This window comes from Rhinopithecus bieti, unplaced genomic scaffold (assembly GCF_001698545.2).
Source record: "Rhinopithecus bieti isolate Rb0 unplaced genomic scaffold, ASM169854v2 scaffold_47298, whole genome shotgun sequence".
NCBI classification, from domain to species: domain Eukaryota; kingdom Metazoa; phylum Chordata; class Mammalia; order Primates; family Cercopithecidae; genus Rhinopithecus; species Rhinopithecus bieti.
This window is the reverse complement of record NW_016818822.1, coordinates 41,174-57,204: the sequence shown is the minus strand read 5'-3', so window position 1 is coordinate 57,204 and position 16,031 is coordinate 41,174.

The window sequence follows — 16,031 nt, the reverse complement described above, 5'->3', positions numbered from 1 at the left end:
CTTTCTGGTCTGCCTGGCACTTCCTTCTTATTTTGACTTTTAGCTTTCTCCTTTATCTATCAGTCTTTTAACAAGTTTGGTAGGTACTAGGTCACAGGAGCTTTAATAAATACTCCCTGGTAAATTATTAAAGGTCAGATTTCTGACCCTGCAAAATGAAAGACCAGAGCTTTAATAGAACCCGGGAGGCGGAGCTTGCAGTGAGCTGAGATCCGGCCACTGCACTCCAGCCCGGGTGACAGAGCAAGACTCCGTCTCAAAAAAAAAAATAATAATAATAATAATAATAATAGTGCACTAAGTTGGACTTCCCTGTGTGTTAATTTGGACCCTTGGTTAGACATGCAGGAGAGTTTGGGAGAGTTTGTGGGGGATGTCATGGGGGAGGGTCGAGGAGTCTGGGAAAGCTGTCAGACTAGGATATAGATCTAACCTCTGGAGAAGAAATAGGAAGGAAGGGTAGGTAGGAAAAGTATTGTGCAGTTCTAAGACGATTTCAGCTAGACCAAAGTGAGTTGAGCCAGAGTCACCTGTCAGGAGCCCTGCTACATCAGTCGTTGTAAGCTGTTCATGCTATTGCCTCTTGGCCTCCATCTTGGCCATCGTGGCTGCTGTGCTTATGCACCCATTATGCCAGTGCTGTGGTAGCCAGTGACAAAGGCCCATGAACTGGGTTAAGTCATTTCATCGGCTTGTTTTTATATGTGGCAAGGAATTGGATCACACAATTATGGGGGCTGGTTAGGCAAGCCTACAATTCATGAAACAAGAGCTGACACCGGTGGGATTTCTTCAGGGAAATCTGTTTTCCTCTTAAGGCTTTCAATTGATTGGTTGAGACCCACCCACATTATCGAGGGTAATCATTACTTAACTGATCATAGATGTTAACCACATCTACACAATCCACTCTCCCCCCTTATCAACGGGATACGTTCCAAGACCCCCAGTGGATGCCTGAAACTGGCTAATGCCGAACCCTAAATATACTATGTTTTTTCTATCCATACATATGATAAAGTTTAAATTATAAATTAGGTACAATAAGATTAACAACAACAGTAAAACAACAGTTATAACGATATACTGTAATAAAAGTTATGCGAATGTGGTGTCTGTCAAAATATCTCACGTATGTAATATTTTCCGACAACGGTTAACCACAGGTAATTGAAACCACAGATTGCGGGGGATTACTGTACCTTCACAGCAACACCGAGTAGTGTTTGATCAAGCAACTGGTTACTGTAGCCTAAGCCGAGCTGACACACAACACTAACCATCACAGTTTACTATCCTGTCTGTGGAGGGGTTTCGGGGGAGGAGCTTCAGAGGTCTTCACTATGACATGGCCTTCACTATGACAGCTCTCACTCCAACAGACCAAGGAGCCATGGGGGCATTACTCCCACTGCCAGGTCAATTCCAATTACACACTTAGGGCTAGGAAATGACCACTGACTGGGTCAGCAGCAGGCACACTGTGAATCCTGTTTTGGCCAGCACTTCAGTTATCACTTGGCCTCCATAAGCCCCCAGTCTAACCAGGGCCATGATGATGCTTCCTGTCTCTAGGTATCAGTCAACTTAGATCTTGGGTCCAGTGTTCCGCTGAATGTTTGAGTATTCTTTGCCCAGTGTACATATCCCCAAGTGGCTGTAGGTCCCTTTGGGGAAGTACTAGGTGAATCATTGCATACTCACCATTGTCCTTCCCAGGGATCCAGCCACCTCTTTCCAGACCTGAAAACCAGCTGAAGTATGGCAGCTAAGCAAGGAAGTAGGACTTTTTACTGGGGGAAGCTCCCGTAGCCTCCTGCTCCTCCAATCCTCTTCAGCTTGTAGATAGTGAGCAACACCCTTGTTGACTGTTGCTCCTAGGGACACCATGTTCCATTATCCATCTCTAGAACTTCCTGAAGGTAAAGCCCCCGTGGCTGTCCTTCAGACCTTGTGGTTCGCTCTGGTAATATAAGCTGGGACTCTCCAATTGCTCTCTGAAGTCTCACTCATGGAGTGGACACACTGCCGGAGACCTTTTCCAACTGGGACTCCAGATGGCTGTATCCAGGACTTCCCAGCACTGCTTGATCTGGGTGTAGGTATTCTCCCCAGTTTGTTGAAAAAAAAACCAAAAACCAAAAAACAAAACATATTTTCCTTTTCCCTTTTCTCCTACTTTAGCTTTTGCTAAGTTAACTATTATACTCTTTTGTTATGTTGGTCATTAAACTTTTAACTGCATTTGAGTGTAATATTGCAGTTTCTTTTGCTCATGAATCCTCAAACTCAAAATGATGAAAGTAAAACTTTCAGCAAAACAGTCACATAGGCAACCAAGTAGGGCAAGGTGACCACAGTGTGACTACTATTTAACTGCTCACTTCCCAGGGGTGGGGTATTGGCTACTTTGCTCATTACCCAAAAAGTCCTGAGCCCCTTGATCCTAGGTTCCTCAGTTGCGATCCAACTGCCTGTATGTGTAGCGTCCATCTGAGCCTGTTGCGTTGTCCTGTGGCACTTGGGGGCAGGCGAACTGGAAAAAACACACTGATGCTCATGTTGCTTGCTGTGTTGTAATAAACTGTTTTGTTTGAACCCATTAAATTTCACTGTCTACGTTCTACACCTATGATGAAGAAATGGCAGGTTTTCTCCTGGTCATTCTCTATGAGGTGGGAGCTCTTCCTTGACAGTATCCCTGACCCAAAGTCACGTGTTAGGGGAGTCCTTTGCTTCGTAGAAATGGCCTGCCTTAGTGTCTCTGCCACACCGACAGATGCCTGTAGAAAGTTTGGTTTTGGTGAAAATGCAGTGATGGATGGTGGGTTTCAGCCACGTTGGATTTCAGTTACAGTAGTGTTGAATTTCAGAGCTCAGAGGTCAGCTACGCTCCCTGCAGTCAGAGGTCTGAGGGGCACAGATACATCTTGCACTAGGCCCAGCCTGAAACAACTCACTAGTCATTGACTTTAGTTAAACTTTGGGAACAGTGAATGTTGACTTGTTCCTTTCACGAGTTGACTTCACAGAGCAGAGTTGGAATTCATTAGTGGACAAATTGCTAGTGACCTCAAACCTAAACAGCCACATTGATTGAAGTGCTCATGAAGAATGCTTTTTAGTTCTTAGCATATCAATATTTTTTTTGATGTGGCCTAATTAACACCTGAATCTGTCAGTCTGTCTTTTGTGTTTGTTTGTTTTGTTTTGTTTTTTGCTTCCTCTAACGTATTGAGGCATGTACCTAGTAAGTACCTGTCTTGGTAGTTTATGGACTCATGAATCCTAAGTTGGAAATAATCCTTATCTGGTACAGGCCATTCCTTCTGTAAACATGTTTTGAAGCTCTTTGAAAGAAGTAACGTGGTCATCATCTAAAGGGTATTCTAGTGAAGTGGAAAGTGCTCCCCACGGTGCTGTTATGACCAAAGAATAAAGTCAAACGTTTCCTGGTGTCCTTTATCTGAAAATGTAAACTTAGAAGATATAATTTGAGGAGTGACTATTTGCACTATGAATGATTTAACCTAGACTTCTTCTTTAATAAGTGGCCCCTGATTTTGCAAGTGTTACTGGAAACAGCATCACAAAATAGATGATAAGAGCAGGTCATATTTTCAACAGGAAATCATGAGCAATTACATTTGTGACAAGCATTTGATATTCTATAACTGAAGGATGATCAATGGTAACTCATCAAAGATACATTGGTCCCTAGATGGATCATTCAAAATACTGAAGCTATGTGCCAGGTGCTATAAAGTGGCAAAACCATAGGACACATGTGAATTGTGTTACTCTAAGCTATATGCTTGTCATACAGATGTATAGCCATTGTAATTGTATATTTAATCTCAAAACAATTTGCTCTCCAAAATGAACATCAGTCAAAATTTGGTTGCTTTTTGTTGGCTTAGAATTTAAAAGATTACTTTGGGGATGACTGAAGATGACCTAGCCTCTTTAAAAAAGCTGTTCAAAGAAGCCTGAATGAATGCTTTCTTTTTTTAAAAAAATTTTATTTCCATAGATTTTGGGGAAACAGGTGGTATTTGGTTACATGAGTAAGTTCTTTAGTGGTGATTTGTGAGATTTTGGTGCATCCATCACCTGAGCAGTACACACTGAACCCAATTTGTAGTCTTTTATCCCACATCCCCCCTCCCACCCTTTCTCCTGAGTCCCCCAAGTCCATTGTATCATTCTTACGCCTTTGCATCCTCATAGCTTAGCTCCCACTTACAAGTGAGAACTTAGGATGTTTGGTTTTCCATTCCCGAGTTACTTCACTTAGAATAATAGTCTCCAGTTCCATCCAGGCTGCTGCGAATGCCATTAATTCGTTCCTTTTTATGGCTGAGTAGTATTCCATCATATACATACACACACACACACACACACACACACACACACACATATATGTATCTCACAGTTTCTTTATCCACTCGTTGATTGATGGGCATTTGGGCTGGTTCCATATTNTTTAGTGGTGATTTGTGAGATTTTGGTGCATCCATCACCTGAGCAGTACACACTGAACCCAATTTGTAGTCTTTTATCCCACATCCCCCCTCCCACCCTTTCTCCTGAGTCCCCAAGTCCATTGTATCATTCTTACGCCTTTGCATCCTCATAGCTTAGCTCCCACTTACAAGTGAGAACTTAGGATGTTTGGTTTTCCATTCCCGAGTTACTTCACTTAGAATAATAGTCTCCAGTTCCATCCAGGCTGCTGCGAATGCCATTAATTCGTTCCTTTTATGGCTGAGTAGTATTCCATCATATACATACACACACACACACACACACACACACACACACACATATATGTATCTCACAGTTTCTTTATCCACTCGTTGATTGATGGGCATTTGGGCTGGTTCCATATTTTTGCAATTGCAAATTGTGCTGCTATAAATATACATGTGCAAGTATCTTTTTCGTATAATGACTTGTTTTCCTCTGGGTTTTTTCTCATGCCTCACATGCCTCATGTGAACCGGAGGCATTTGATGTCATTCCATTCACCTTAGGTTGGGATTAGGATTTAAGAAATGATATTGGTGATGATTATAATGTTTCTTTGAGGGGAAGGCATTTATTTACAAGCAGCTAATCACAACAGAAAAAACTTTCATGATTATTAACTTAAATACCTAAGTTTATTAGGTTTTCATTAGTATACCATATGATTGTTAAATGATAAACTATACTGTGTAATTGTTATCAGAGTGCACATCTTACTTTGTGTGCTGTTTTCACTTATACATGCATTTCTATGTGTTCATATTATCACTATCCTTGTGATTTTCTGTTGCTATGTAGTATTCTTTCCTGCTGATACACCACACCTGTCTCCCACTTGGATTGTTTTACTTTTTCTTTACAATTAATAGCACTGCTATGAACATTTTAATATTGACCCCCTTAAAAATTTTCCCTTTCCTTTAAGGTTTCCTTGGACTATATTCTCTAAAGTAGAGTTACCAGGTCCACAAGTACAGATAGAACCTCACCTTGTCTTACTTGCTGTCAGATTGCTTTTCAGAAAGATCGAAGTTTTAGAACCACCATCACTGTAGAGTTCAAGTGTAATTCTTTCCGTACATTCCTGGATTTGATCATTTTATTACTTTTTGCTTCTCAGAAAGGTATATTGTGATACCTTCAGTTTATCCTAATTTACATATTCTTTCATGGCAGGTGAAGCTGTGCATTTTACTATATTCTATTTTTTTATTTTTTCTTTTCTTTCTTTTTTTTTATTTTTTATTTTGAGACGAAGTTTTGTTCTTGTTGCCTAAGCTGGAGTGCAGTGGCGCGATCTCTGCTCACTGCAACCTCCACCTCCTGGGTTCAAGTGATTCTCCTGGCTCAGCCTCCCGAGTAGCTGGGATTACAGGCATGAGCCACCACACCTGGCTAATTTTGTATTTTTAGTGGAGGTGGGATTTGACCATGTTGGTCAGTCTGGTCTTGAACTCCTGACCTCAGGTGATCCACCCGCCTCAGCCTCCCAAAGTGCTGGGATTACAGGCGTGAGCCACCACGCCCAGCCAGCTGGTGCAGGTTTTGATTTACTCTTTGTGATTACTTGACTTTGGTGTTCTAATTGAGGCCTATCCTTTCTCCATCAATTGGATTTTGCCAAGTGCAGGGCAACAGGTATGACCGAAAAGCATGAGCTCTCCACTAGCCATATCAGTGGTTCAGGTGTCTCGAAGGGGTCAAGAGGATTCCTGGAGGCTGGAAAGCCCCTCTGAGAAAAGTCGTATCTTTGCACTGCCCTAGATGTTCAGGGATATATCTTGGAAATGAACTATTAGGGAACCCCTAAAGCTCACCTGAATTGGCTTGTACTCACGAGGCCATGTACTAACTAGACCTGCACTGTCCAATAAGGGAGTCCCTAGCCACATATGGCTATTTAAATTGAAATAAATTAAAATGAAAAATCCAGTTCCTTAATCACACTAGTGACTCAATAGCCACACGTTGCTTGTGACGACTGTACTCAACTGTGCATATATAGTCCAATCCCATTATCACAGAACATTCCATCAAACAGCACTGAATTGGACCATTTACACATGATGGGATTGTATGTAGCTATGTGATCCATTGTGAAAACCTCTCTGGATCCTTCTATGCCCCTCTAAACCCTACTTGTCCTTTGAGGGTTGGCTCAATTCTAGTTCTCCCAGGAAACATCTCCTGACCACTCCAGCTCACAGCAATGACTCCATTCTTGGAACCCCCTAGAGCAGGTGTCCCCAACTCCACTGGTCTGTGGCCTGTTAGGAACCGGGCCACACAGCAGGACATGAGCAGCGGGGCAAGCAAGCATTACCGCCTGAGCTCTGCCTCCTGTGAGATCAGCTGCGGCATTAGATTCTCATAGGGAGCTCAAACCCTATTGTGAACTGTGCACTGTCTTATTGGTGTCACAATTTTGCTTGCCAGTTAGTCTTATCTTCCTAAGAAGGCTACAGGGACCTCAAGAGAAGAGCTTAAATCCCACACTGCCTGGGTTCCTCTTCTCATGCCAGAATGCATAGCAAAAGCATTTATCAAACTCTCTTTTTCTCTAGCTGTCTTCCATACTTTGCTCTTGTTTTCAGTATTTAGAAGAATCAGCATGTAGGACACCATGTCATGCTTCAAAACCACATATTTTAGAGGAAGGTCAGCATGCTTATTGATGTCAGGTGTAGCACTTCAGCTTCTGTCTTGGTGAGATGGCAGGAGTGGGGATAGGATTGAGGAAGATTTGGGAAAATTGGTATTAAATCTTGAAAACACCTTTGACAGAGCAAAGAAAAATGATACCTTCTTTTGTAATTTCAGAGCTCTGTTTGAAAGTACTGGGCTTAGCATCTATGAACGCACCAAAAGGGGTATGGACATTTATTTGACTTTCTAATTGAGGCTGTCATGCTAGGGGATTGATAGTTTAGGACTCAGAAAGAAGCATTTCTAGAATAACTTATAGTTTTTTAATATTTATTTATTTATTTATTTATGAGACAAAGTCTCTCTCTGTCGCCCAGGCCGGAGTGCAGTGGCACGATAGCTCACTGCAACCTCCGCCTTCTGGGTTCAAGCAATTCTCCTGCCTCAACCACCTGAGTAGACAGGACTACAGGCCTGTGCCACCATGCCAGCTAATTTTCGTATTTTTTTTAGTAGAGACAGGGTTTCCCCATTTTGGCCAGGCTAGTCTTGAACGCCTGACCTAAAGTGATCTACCCGGCTTGATCTCCCGAAGTGCTGGGATTACAGGCGTGAGCCACCGTGCCCAGCCAAATAACTTAGTTTTTAAAGCACTTTCACAAAGAGTCTTTATTTATTCCTTTTCACGCCTCTGGGGAGGAAGCAGGAGAGGTCAGTGAGGTCGAACACCTCATCTAAGGGTTATATGGGTAAAAAGTAGCTAAGTTGGCACTAGGACCAGCTCTGTACTCCTTGAATCCTGATGCTTCTTGAGCCAACTTTGCAGAGCCTGCCTCCCTTGTCCTAGCAGATAACTGTGTGAAAAAACTTAACAAGCTAATTTCACATGAAAAGCTAAATTTCAATTCAAGTGCCAGGTTCATTTCAGAATGTCCAGGTGAAAGCAGCAAGCAGAGCATTTTAAAACGCCATCAGTTCTCACCCACTTTGGGTAAACTTTCAGTTGACTGGCCCCAACAGATCTGTTTGTTGTGTGAGCTATAAAGGACTCGCGTGGCTAATAAGAGCCTCCATTTGGACCGATTTTTTCTGCACCACTTATTTTGTGCATAGGGCCTTTAAAGCATATTCTAGTTCATGGTTACAAAATGATTATTGTACCTGTAAGGGCAGAACTGAACATTTATCTACGTTGCTGATGCATCACGACAGGATGTGATAGCACATGAAAAGAAACAGGGACATAAAACACAGACTTTCTTATTTCCAGTAAAAGATTAAATTCTCTTATACCTCTTGTGGTTACCTGGTTTTTATCTTCCCCAGCAATATAACCTTGGGAACCTCAAGAATCTAGGGCTTAAACTAAGGTAGCAGAGAGCAAATTTACCCTTAAACAAAGGGGGAAAAGTTTAGCTTTCAAATTAATAGTGCAGTACTAGAATATGCTGGTAGTTTTAAAAACTAGTAAGAGTGACCTAGAAATTAATAAGGAAAATGCTAACATTTGCAGGGATAAAGACAAGGACTTGAAGGGAGAGACGGTAGTCTGAAAAAGCAAGACAAAGACTTTTAGTTACAGTATTGAGGTGTGTGCTGCAAGGCCATATCCTGGAGGTCTCATAGGAGGAGAAAAATGAAGCTTTGGTTTTGAAATTTGGTGATGTTGCTAAAAATGTGGATGCCTGGACTCCATTTCTTGGAGGTGCTGACTAGGCAGGTCTAAGGAGGGGCCATGATTCTGCATCATTAATAAGCACTCTGAGTGATCCTGGTGCAAACAGTCCCGGACGACACTTTGAGACTCTGCCTCCAAGTTGTAGTCAGTCACTATTAGATTCTGCATGTTGCTCAAGATTGGCAGATGGATGGTATCCTAGGATCATAGCACACAGGAAGCTCATTCTGAGGAGTACAGTGAACTTTTGGCTACCAATTCATACTTTTTTCAAAGCAAAACTGCTGAAAAGAGAAACTGGGCAGTAGGTGTGGTGTTCATAGTGTGTGGGAAGTAGGAGAGTTCAAATAAAGCCAGCTTGGTGAGACCACTTCTCTTTCCAAAAGCAAACCCTGGAGGATTCAACAGCTTAACACGGATACCCTGATGCTGCTTTGATCAGCTTGTGGGCAGAATAGTGAGGTTCATTTGGTCACTGTGAAGGGAGACATGTTCCTGGGGTGTTTATGGCCAAAGTAAATGGGCCATGGTGCATGCTACGTGCTAGGGAATGACACTTCACACTGTGAACTGATTTAGATTCCCAATAAAACTGTATTTGTAAAAAAATACATCATAGGCTGTAATGGATATGTGCTGGTCCAGAAGTCCTCTTTTTATTGTGAGTTTTCGTAAATAGGCATCGTTGTAATTTTTAGTAAGTTCTCCTTTGTGGACTTTCTTACTATTTTGAGCATCTTAGCACAAGTTTGGCCATTGTGCATTTCTCCCTCCAAAAGGAAGCAGCATCAGGGTATCTGTGTCAAGCTGTTGAATCCTCTACGGTTTGCTTTTGCCTTATCAGAGCAAAAATAAGTTATTTGAATTGACTACTGCCGTGCAGTGAGTTCCTGTATTGGACAGAATGTAGCGGTTGGGAGGAGGCGTTCCTGTTCAACTAAAGGTACGGAAGAATGTGCTTTAACTACTTGGTTGGGCATGCGGTTGGAAACCTACACGGGATATTTTTTACTTGCCACTGTACTCTGCAGACTGTCCTTGGTCACTGCCCAATTCTGGGACACAGTGGCAACTGGATGTAGCCCCGGGCTGGCGGAAAGAAATTGTACGGGATGAAAGTCACAAGCCCTGTGAGGTTTGAGCCCCAGCGCAGCCGTTTGTTGGCTGTGCAACCTCAGGCAGGTCATTTCCCTCCATTTTCTCTTCTATAAAATAGGACATAAGACTCGTGGAGGAAGCACAGTACGGTAGGCTATTTCCCTTTGGTGACTCTGGTTTCTCATTAATAAAATAGAGATGACGCTCTGCAGGGCAGATGTGAGAAAAACACACTCTGGGCAGAATGTCTAGTACATAGCCGCTACTTAATAAATGTTACTTCCAGTAACTGCTACCCCTCTGCTGTGAGGTGCAAGTCAGAAAGCTGCATACTAACCTGCAAATTGCAATCTATATGCACAATAAGTCATATATTTCAACCCCATGCTGGTGGCAGATGGGGGTGTGCAAGGCAGGAGCCCCTCATTCCAGAGGGGTGAGTAGACAAACACTTATATTCAAAATGATATCACTGAGCGCTGGATTACAAAATGATATATACTTTGTACCTGAAATGTCGTTATTTGAAGACTATGCATTGGCGAGAATGCTTTTGCATTGAAAGAGGGTGATGAACTGCCCGGACAAAAGTGAAATACTTACCGTATGCATCTGCCCTTTGATGGATACTGAACAACAGAAATACCTAGAAACCCTCAAAGGATGAAACCACTGTGGCATTGTACCCAGTAATCTCTGTCCTCTGCTCTTCCTGGGCTTGACTTCTTATAATTCTGGTCAATTATGACCACCCAGGATTGGCCCCAGACTTGGATGTGGACCTTGGCTGCCCTTGTAGGATCATAGCAAAGGCTCAGTTGTCCCAGGTCACAAAAAATGTCAGCCATGTCTGCCTCTCCCTCCTGGGACTTGGAAAATAAAACATGATGGGTCCTTTTCCAAGAGAAGATAATGTTAGCAGGGGTCTGGTGGGGAGAAGGGGGAAACGGCTATTTTACCGCCTCGATCTCCTTTTCAAGAATTCTCAGCAATTGTGCGGTCTGGAGCAAGAAAGTGGCGGGTGGGGTCGCAGAAGCACAGAGTTGATGTTGAGGCAGGCTTAGCTCCTGGCTTTCCTCTGGACCTTTATCAATTTATTCCCTCTTGGAACACAGAGGCAGCATGGTCCCAGAAGGAGACAAAATAGGCTGGGGTGGGTGGCAGGGTTACAGGGTAGCCACTCCATGGTGGTGACAGTTCAAAAGGAAGTGGAAAATCAATGAAGTAAGGCCTAAATACACACGAGGTGAGAGAAGCGTGTTTTGTATTGATTGTGTGGAGAGCAGAGTATTATCTCAAGAGTTTGACTCTAGTTCTTCCAAGAGGATTTGAGGCAGCTTATGAATTAAGACGTTGCAAAGCAGGGTACTTAAAGGGATAAACTGTGACAGGGACAATGTAAAGCACTTGTTCTTAACCCCGGCTGCACAGTAGAAGAACCACCGGGAGAAATTTTAAAAATGTGCATGCTTGGGCTTCACACCAGTTGAACAGGAATCCCTGAGTGTGGGAGAAGTATTGGTGTATTTTTAAAATTCCCCAGGTGCCTCTAATGTGCAGTTAGGTTGAGAAGCTGGAGGAGCAGATGCTACCAAATCCCTGACATGAGTAGGTTAAATCAGTGGTTCGCAACATTGGCTGTATATACAAATCACCTGGAGAGCTTTTTTGTTGTTGTTGTTGAGACAGAGTCTCGCTCTGTCGCCCAGGCTGGAGTGCAGTGGCCGGATCTCAGCTCACTGCAAGCTCCGCCTCCCGGGTTTACGCCATTCCTGGAGAGCTTTTAAAATCTCATCGCCTAGGCTGCAACTCAGACCAATTGAATCCGAATCTCTGGCGGGGGTGGGGGGGAGGGGCAGGCATCAGTTGTTCTTAAAGTTTGCCAGATGGTTTCGATGTGCAGCTGGGGTTAAAAAGCTCTGCTCTGTTTAATCCCAGCACTTTGGGAGTCCAAGGCGGGTGGATCACAAGGTCAGGAGATCGAGACCATCCTGGCTAACATGGTGAACCACCCCCCCCACCCCCGTCTCTACTAACAATACGAAAAATTAGCCAGGCGTGGTTAAAGGGGCCTGTAGTCCCAGCTACTCAGGAGGCTGAGGCAGGAGAATGGTGTAAACCCAGGAGGCGGAGCTTGCAGTGAGCCAAGATCGCGCCACTGCACTCTAGCCTGGGCAACACAGCAAGACTCTGGTCTCCAAAAAATATATATAAATAAATAATAATAAAAAAAGAAGCTTTGCTCTGTGTAGTGGTTCCCAAACATGACTATACAGCAGATTCACAGGGAGGGGTATTCGGGAACTCCTAACGTAGAGACTAAATTCGACTGATGGATAAAGCATTAGTCCATTTGACAGAAGTTTGTTGAGCATCTACTAAACGTCAGTTGCTGTGCTAGGTGCTGGGGATGTGGTTATGAACAAAACAGACAAAGCCCTTGCTTTCATGAAGAGCATATATATTCAAGGAAATATGTATCATCTACCAAGGGATGGGGGCAGGAATTTTTGTCTGCTTTGATAACTGTTGAATCTCCAGTGCCTGGCACATAGCAGGCTCCTGATAAACAACTGTTGAATGAACGAATACTGACTGAAGGGTGAATTAACTGCTATGAAGAAAAGTTCAGTGGGATAAGGGGTGTGTGGGTGTCTGCCTATTTTAACATGGGGTGGTCAGGGAATGCCTCACTGAGAAGGTGGCTTTTGAGCGAGGCCCAAAGGAGAGGAGGGAGTAAGCTGCACAGCCATCTGAGGGCACAGAGTTCCTGGCAGAAGAGCAACTGCAAAGGACCTGAGGTGGGAACATGTTGGCACATTAGGGAAGCAGTAAGGAGGCCAGTGTGGCTGCGGTAGAGTGACAACACAGAGGTAATGGTGGGAGGGGAGTGGGTGGGCAGCTCATGTAGGGCTTGGTAGACTATGGTCAGTGCTTTGGCATTAATGGAAACACCACTGCCTCTTTTTCTGTGTCTGACACTGAAGAACGTTATGTATTCAAATAAAGAGAATACTATTTTCCTGGAGTGAAATGCCAGCAGAAACATCTATGCTACTCCATAAAGACTGCTGAGTATCTTAATGAAACATACTTTTAACTATAGCTTTACAATGGGGAAAAAAAAAAAAAAAAAGAACAGCAAGTGAAATTACCAGAGACTCCAGGCATACCAGGGAACAGCTTGGCGAATGGAAGAGCCTCTCAGTGGCCTCCACACTGGAGACTCCACCTCTCCTCTTTGCAGTCTTACTTGGAAATTGTGGTCTGTAAGTGAAGTTTGAAGGTTTTCAAATCAATTTTAATACTGAGAAATGAGAAATGACTGAAAAACTGACAGGCTGCGTGTGCACACACACATGCATGCGTGCGAATGCACGTATGTAGACATACTGGCAATGGGTTTAATGCGAACCAAAAAGAAAGCAAAGGTGACACAAAACAAAAGAGCATCTGTAGCACTGTGTCCGTAATTGGTTGGTTCTCACTCTTGCAGACTTCAAGAATGAAGCCATGGACTCTCACAATGAGTGTTACAGTTCTTAAAGATGGTGTGTACGCAGTTTGCTCCTTCCGATGTTCAGACGTGTCCCGAGTTTCTTCCCTCTGGTGGATTCGTGGTCTCGCTGACTTCAGAACGGAAGCTGCAGCCCTTGTGATAAATGTTACAGCTCCTAAACGCAACGTACACCCCGAGACCGCACAACAGCAACATTTGTTGCAAAAAGCAAACGAGCACAGCTGCCACAGCCTAGAAACAGACGCAAACAGGTTACCAGGAGTGACTCGGGTGGCCTGCGTTTATTCCCTTATTTGGCCCCCCCCACATCCTGCTGATTGGTCCATTTTACAGAGAGCTGATTGGTCCGTTTTACAGAGTGCTGATTGGTCCGTTTTATAGAATGCTGATTGGTCCGTTTTGACAGAGTGCTGATTGGTGCGTTTACAAATCTTTAGCTAGACACAGAGCACTGATTGGTGCATTTACAATCCTTTAGCTAGACAGAAAAGTTCTCCAAGTCCCCACCGGACCCAGAAGCCCAGCCAGCTTCACCTCTCAGCATCAGCTCTCATGGGAAACTTCCCAAGAGGGCTTAGGGAAGGGGGTTTCTAGGGATCACACCTAGGACTGGCCACTCTTTTGGAGAGCTCCATAGAAAGGGTCAGTCCCCAGGGACATTGGGAAGTAGTTGGAATCAGCACTCATTTCCCCCAGCAGTGCCCCTTCCTCTCTGAAGCATCTGTTCCCTCTCTGCCCCCATCAAGCCTCACCTGGTCTGCCTGGGAGTGCCATGCGACACACTTTCTTCGGATTTTTTGGCAGAGGCTCCAGGAACAGAGCTAATTGGTCAGGGAGGGGACTGTGTTAAGATATCAAGAGGCAACGGTGGCTTACTCTGCACTTGGACAAAGACAATGACTCAACTCAAAGGTGAAGACTTTGATGAAGAGGTTTTCGGGCCCCAGGAGCCAGCCCCAGTGGAAGAGATTTGGCCCCAGGAAGGTGTGAACAAGGGAGAGATTCTTGAGGCCCCACACAGCACACCACACAAACGATTTCCTTTATTTTAGCTTGGCAACCAGGCCATTTCTTTCAGGACCCCACTGTATTGCAATGAGGGGCCAGAGAAAAAGACTTACCTTCATGGAGCTTGCATTCTGTGGATCTAGAGCTGTAAGACTTTCTGTGATCAAGCACAATATTGGAAAGCAGTTACTTCTGAGACATGTCTATATTATTGGCACAAAAATGATCTCAAAACTTTTATTACTAAAGAATCAGAAATTAAGCAAACAGTAAAAGCTGAAAGAGGTGAGATCCCTAGAATGCTGGACACAGATCTTGGCTCTTTCCTCAGACTCTGGGAAAGATGGTGTGTTGTTAAGAGAAAAACTTGGGGCTGTAATGGATCCCCAAACTGGGAAGGAGCTGAGAGACCGAAGAATGACTCAGACAAGTCCAGCTTGACAAGCAGATGAGTTTATTAGGACTTACCTACAGGGCGCTCCTGGGCAGCAGCAGGACAACTCCAGAGATCCATCCTATCACCCGTCTCTAAGCGCTTTGAAGCTCATTTTCTGGCTCTTTGCCTACTGTGTATGTGCAACGAGACTTTTCCTTGGTAGGTTCTCAGATACTCCACAGGATGTTGGGGTCTCAGGCACCTGCTCCTCAGTTGGGCACCGTGGACTTGGCTCACTGCCAGCCTTCAGGTTTCAAGCAGCGGATATAGACCCTTAAGTAACCTGGTGGGGGGATCCATCACACTACAAGTGTGACATAGTGGAAGGAGCACCAGCCAGAGTGCCAAGAGAGGCAGACTTTGCAACCAGCTGCCCATTCTTGCCCAACCATTCATATGCTGTGAGCCTCTTTGCTCATTTGTAAAATGGGAGATTAGGCTGTGGATGGTTTCTAACAACCCATGCAATGCTCTGGTTGTAGATAGTTTTTTTTTTTTTTTTTTTTTTTTTAAAGAACGAGTCTTCCAGGTAAAGGAATGACAGAGGGGAAGGTGCCAGTCATGGGGAATAGTGACTTCCTGTGAAATGTGGAGAGCGCTGAGGCACCACCCTGAGTCCCAAAAAATGTCAATATGCCAGTGACTGAAATTCAGACTGAGGAGATAGAAATGATAGTGAGAGACATTTCAAAAAGATCCACAGCTAGTAGTAAAAATAGCCCTGGACTTCACTTTGCTTCACTACTAAGAGCTGGGTGAACACTTGAGAGTTATTAACTTCTTGGACACTGTTTCTTTAGCTGTAAAATGGAGATGTGACCATTTTCTCAAGAGGACCAGATGAAATCATGTGTATGTATTTGATATACGTTTTGTAAATGTATAATTATAAAGGGCAAGGAAGAGAGGACTCCTTCTAGATTACTCTTTGGGTCAAGAGTTCTAGAAAAAAAAAACAGAAAACCTCAGTTACCTGGAATATGAAGATCTCATTAGTTGAATTGTTTGATGAAATTGGTTAACCAGAATATCCTCTAAATTTTATTATTTGTTGCTGGCTTTTCTAAAGTGTCTGAATGTACTTTCTTTTCTCTTCTTTTTTTTTTTTTTTTTTT